General features: G+C 46.3%; 1 pseudogene; it reads left to right on the top strand.

Annotated features, from left to right (window-relative positions):
* The first annotated feature begins 3,237 nt into the window (after window positions 1-3,237).
* Window positions 3,238-3,457, top strand: LOC105887905 (annotated as a pseudogene).
* Window positions 3,458-5,633: the final 2,176 nt, after the last annotated feature.

The raw sequence follows: 5,633 nt of genomic DNA on the forward strand, positions 1-5,633 counted from the left end.
ACTCTTTTTTTTTTTTTTTGCAGTTTTTGGCCAGGGCTGGGTTTGAACCCACCACCTCCGGCATATGGGTCCAGCGCCATACTCCTCTGAGCCACAGGCACCATCCTAGAGCCAAGGTCTTACTCTTCCTCAGTCTGGAACTGCTGAGCTCAAGCAATCCACCTGCTTCAGACTCCCAGCGTGCTAGGATTATAGGTGTGAGCCACTGCACCCAGCCTTATACACATTTATTTTCAAATTTTAATGTATACCAGTTTGTCCTCATTAAATTTAGCTCATGTCTATGAATTTCCTTCGGCCAAAAGGCCTACTCTTGCGAGACTTCTGTATTTAACTTTCCTAGTGGTAGGTTGGTTGAAGGAACTCCAAAAACTGAGCAAGCATAGGCCACTCCATTTTGAGCATAAGATACTCCATTTTGGCTGTTTGGTAATCTTCGCTGAAGCCACCTCCTTCTGGGACCCAGCTGGAAGAAACGAGGAACTAGCGAACACAGTGGCTCCAGGAAGGCTAAACCATAACCAAACACAACAGTCTCCGTGGGAAGTCAGGTGGAACCACACCTGGCAACAGTCACTAGCTCACCAAATTAACATTCTCTCCCTCCTACCTTACCTAAAACCTTTAAAAGACAAACACTTTTGCTCTTCGGGGTTGATGCCTATTGAGTCTCAGCCCGCCTTCACCGAGGTGCCAAATAAACTGCAGCTATTGCTCTACATCTGGCTTTGTGACTTGATAAAGTTGGCCACTACCTTATACCTAGTTTGTGCAACTTACAGGTTAAATTCACAGCTAATGGATTCATGATACTGAGAAGTGGAACTGACCGGTACTGCTGTGGGCATTGGTTTGGGTGTTGCTTTAGGAATTGTTTTAGGTATTGCTTTGAGCACTGCTTACTTGTGCAGTGTTTAACTGAGTCAGGAAGTCTCAACGTTTCAAACTACCTGGATCAAAACAAGATGGGGGCAGGACAAGTTACGTGAATATTTCTCCCCTTGCTTATCCTAGAATTAAGCCATTGCTTAAATAGAGAGGCAACAGGCACCAGTTCTCTTCTGCAGGGAAAACTAGTCTCTGCTCTATCTGTGGAGTAGACATTCTGTACTTCCTGAAGAAATCTCACTTTCTCTCTTACTGTCAACTTGCTCCTGAATTCTTTCTGTCTGTCTTTCTCTCTTTTTCTTGAGACAGAATCTCACTCTGTTGCTCCAGGCTAAGGTTCTGTGGCCCAGCCTAGTTTACACAACCCCAAACTCCTGGGGAGTCACTTCAAGTGATCTTCCTGCCTTAGCCTCCCAAGTAGCTGGGACTACAGGTATCCATCATGACACCAGCTGATTTTTTCTATCTTTAGTAGAGATGGGGAGTCTCACTCTTGCTCAGGCTGGCCTCCAACTCCTGAGCTCAAGCAACCCTTCTGCATTGGCCTCCCAGAGTGCTAGGATTATAGTCATGAGTCACCAGCGGGCCATCTCTTGGATTCTTTCTTTTGTGAAGCCAAGGATCCTCTTGGACTTCAAGTGGCTCCCAGCATTGGGAGTCACTTTCATGTGTCATTGCTGGTAACAATATCAAACTTACCAATTGATCTAGGCACGGCAGCTCACACCTGTAATCTTAGCACTCTGGGAGGATGAGGAGTTTGACCAGCCAGAGCAAGAGCAAGACCTTGTCTCTACCAAAAATAGAAAAATTAGGTACATCCTGTAGTCCCAGCTACTTGGGAGCCTGAGGCAGAAGGATTGCTTGAGTCCAGGAGTTTGAGTTTGCAGTGAGCTATGCTGATGCTGTAACAGGCTCCATAAGCAAGAAAGCATTTTTAATAGTGTTTTTAGGGTGGTGCCTGTGGTTCAGTGAGTAGGGCACTGGCCCCATATACCGAGGATGGCAGGTTCAAATCCGGCCCCAGCCAAACTGCAACAACAACAACAACAAAAATAGCTGGGTGTTGTGGTGGGTACCTGTAGTCCCAGCTACTCAACCCGAGCTGGAGGTTGCTGTGAGCTGTGACGTTACCATACTCTATAGAGGGTGACAAAGTGAGACTCTGTCTCTAAAAATAAGAAAATATAATAGTGTTTTTAGCTCCCTCATATTTCAACTGAGTTTTTCATATTCACACTGTGATTACAGTCAGCTGCTCTATGTGGCCTTGAATTTGTGGGACTGTAGCCATGAGTTTTATCTCCACATGGCGCTTAGCAACTGCAGGTCCAGAATAAACAGAGAGCTCTCAAAAGGATTTGATGCCCAGAACTTTTTTTTTTGGAGACAGAGTGTCACTATGTTGCCCTCGGTAGAAGGCCATGGCATCACAGCTCACAGCAACCTCAAACTCTTGGGTTTAAGCGATTCTCTTGCCTCAGCCTCACTAGTAGCTGGGACTATAGGCACCTGCCACAGCACCCAGCTACTTTTATTTGTTGTTGCAGTTGTCATTGTTGTTTAGCTGGTCTGGGCCAAGTTTGAACCTGCCAGCCTCTGTGCATGTGGCCGACACCGTAACCACTGTGCTATGGGCACCAAACCAATGCCCAGAACTTTGTAACCTTGTTGTACTAACGCATTCTTTTGAGTTGCTTTTCCAGAAACAGTAGAGGTAACTGCAGAGTCTTATACCACCTGTTTGTCCATGGGCGGTGCCTGTGGCACAGTGGGTAGGGTGCTGGCCCCATATACTGAGGGTGGCAGGTTCGAACCCAGCCCCAGCCAAATTGCAACAAAAAAATAGCTGGGCATTGTGGTGAGCGCCTGTGGTTCCAGCTACTCAGGAGGGTGAGGCAAGAGAATTGTCTAAACCGAGGAGTTGGAGGTTGCTGTGAGCTGTGATGCCATAGCACTCTGCCAAGGGCAACAGAGTGAGACTCTGTCTCTTGAAAAAAAAAAATAAACAACAGGGTGGCACCTGTGGCTCAAAGGAGTAGGGTGCTGGCCCTATATACCGGAGGTGGCGGGTTCAAACCCGGCCTCAGCCAAAAACTGCAAAAAAAAAAAAAAAAAATTCTGCACCAGTCATCCTTTTGGAGGAAGACTGGGTTTTCATCATGACTGGGACCCCACATGTATGAAAATGGATGAGGTTCTGTACAGCATAGCTGAGAAGAAATGGCAGGTAATGGGGTCTTCTTCATTTTGTTATAAGCCCCATTTAGAAATCTCAGCTGTTTTAAAGTTAAAAATGTTCTGGTTACTTATATTGCGGCTCTTACAGAAGTAACCGACTTCAACAAAATGTATGAGTTATACGATCCATGTACTATACTGTTTTGTTTTTTTTTTCAGGAACAAGCACATCACAATTGACTTGGGTGCTGGCAATAACAAGAAGATTAACTGGGCCATGAGGACAAGCTGGAGGTGGTGGGCATCATAGAGACCATGTACCACGGGGCCTGCAGGCCTTGGCCTGGTTATGTCTCCCAGGGACTATTCCACCAAATACCAGTGCTGAGCACGCACCAGTCTGCAGATAAATGTTGTGGAGCTGTTTTTACTGGAGATATTTCAAACTGTTTAAAGCCTTTGGAAAGTATATGAAGCTCAAGGGCTAGGGGGAATCTCTGAGGTAGATCACAGAGCCTTAATGAGCTGAAACAGATGAATACATGGTGAAAAAGAAATAAGAGGAGGTGGTGCTTATTCACTGGGTACCCAGTAGATAAAGGCACAAGCAATGGCACAGAGATCTTCCTTCTCCCTAAGGAGGATTGGGCATTGCCCATCCTTCTTCCGGCAGTGCCCTCCTCAGCACAGAGGTGATTGGAAGAGCTGCGAGGGGCCCTCTGTAACCACAGACTGTCTCGGCTAACACCTTCTGTTGTTTATCTGTAAGAAAAAAACCAGAGTGACTTGTGGTATCAGAATATTGTCTGGACAGCAGTATGCACCCACAGAAAGCCCACCCTCAGAGCACTCGGTTCTCTTAGACCAGTGGTTCTCAACCTTCCCAGTGCCACCACCCTTTAATACAGTTTCCAATTCTTTCCCACATAAGCAGACTCACACCTGTACTCCTATCCTCATCTCTCAGAGCAGCATGACCATCACAGCAGAACTTTCAGAGATCTTTTTTTTTTTTTTTTTTTTTTTTTGAGACAGAGCCTCAAGCTGTCCCCCTGGGTAGAGTGCCATGGCATTACAGCTCACAGCAACCTCCAACTCCTGGGCTCAAGCGAGTCTCCTGCCTCCGCCTCCCAAGTAGCTGGGACCACAGGCGCCCGCCACAACACCCGGCTATTTTTTGGTTGCAGCCGTCATTGTTGTTTGGCGGGTCCGGGCTGGGGATTCGAACCCGCCACCTTAGGTGTATGTGGCTGGTGCCTTAGCCCATTGAGCTATAGGCGCCAAGCCCAGAGATCTTTTATGAAGATGTAGACTCCTGTGAATTTGTTATCGTGAGTCCACTCTCTGACCTCCTCCTCTTCAGGCACGCTTACCAGCTCTCACCCTGGGAAGGAGGCCCCTGTTCAGGCAGCTTGCCAGCCTCTGTGCATGTCATCCCTGGTTCAAGCAGATGGAACTATAAGAGTTACAACATTCTGTGTATGTCAATAAATGTTACCCTATTAGGGAAAAGTAAGGATGCCTTCTTTCCAGTTGGAGCTTTGTTGTCTCTAAATTGTGAACCTTCTCAATTCAAGGTTACCTTGTGAGCATACTGTGGAACTCTCATCTGGGGCAGGGCCCTCAAACATGGTTGGGAAGCCCTGCGTTTTCCTGAAAAGCAGAGTATTTATGTTGGCAGAATTCCCAGCCCCAGTTGGCAGATACAAGGAGCAAGCAGAAAAAGGCATGTGTTCAAAGATTTTTCTTATGTTGACTTTAGTGTGTAGGCCGCAGGAAAAATACTGCAAGTATATTAGAATGGAAAGAGTATGCTTGGAGAATTTCTAATTACTGGGGAGGCCCTAGGCTAATGAGAGAAAAGGGTCTGGTAGAACATTGACGAGCTCTCCGGGGAGAAAACAATTAGCCTTTTGAAACTTTCCCTGTTAGAGACTATTTAGTCCCAGTCACCTCGCTATGACTAATTAGACATACAAGGCCTGACAATTAAGTTTACAAACCCATTCTACAAAAGTACTAGAGACCTCATTGCTGAATGTCACTATGGCCACCTTTGAAGTGTTCCATTGGGAAGCTACCCACCAACACGCGGGCCTAGTCCACCCTTCAGGGCTCTTTTGGAACACTTTCTGGAATGTCTATCTGATCTGTCGTTGTATTACCTTTGTTGTTCTGAATGCCATCAAATTGTCTTCCTTTCAATATTTCTTTTATCTTCAGGTAAAGAAAAAAGTCACTGGGAGCTAGATCAGGTGAGTAGGGAGGGTATTCCAATACCGTTCTTTGTTTACTGACTAAAACTCCCTCAGAGACAGTACCCTGTGAGCTCTTTGCTTTTGTTCATCAGTGAGCTCCTTTGGGACCATTTTGCACACAGCTTTTTCATGCCGAGATTTTCTTTTCTTTTCTTTTTTTCTTTTTTTTGGAGACAGAGTCTCACTTTGTTGCCCTCAGTAGAGTACTGTGTCGTCACAGCTCACAGCAACCTCCAGCTCTTGGGCTTAGGTAATTCTCTTGCCTCAGCCTCTCGAGTAGCTGGGACTACAGGCACCTGCCACAAC

This window comes from Otolemur garnettii, unplaced genomic scaffold, assembly GCF_000181295.1.
Source record: "Otolemur garnettii isolate 467f Iridium unplaced genomic scaffold, OtoGar3 scaffold00144, whole genome shotgun sequence".
In the NCBI taxonomy this organism is placed as follows: domain Eukaryota; kingdom Metazoa; phylum Chordata; class Mammalia; order Primates; family Galagidae; genus Otolemur; species Otolemur garnettii.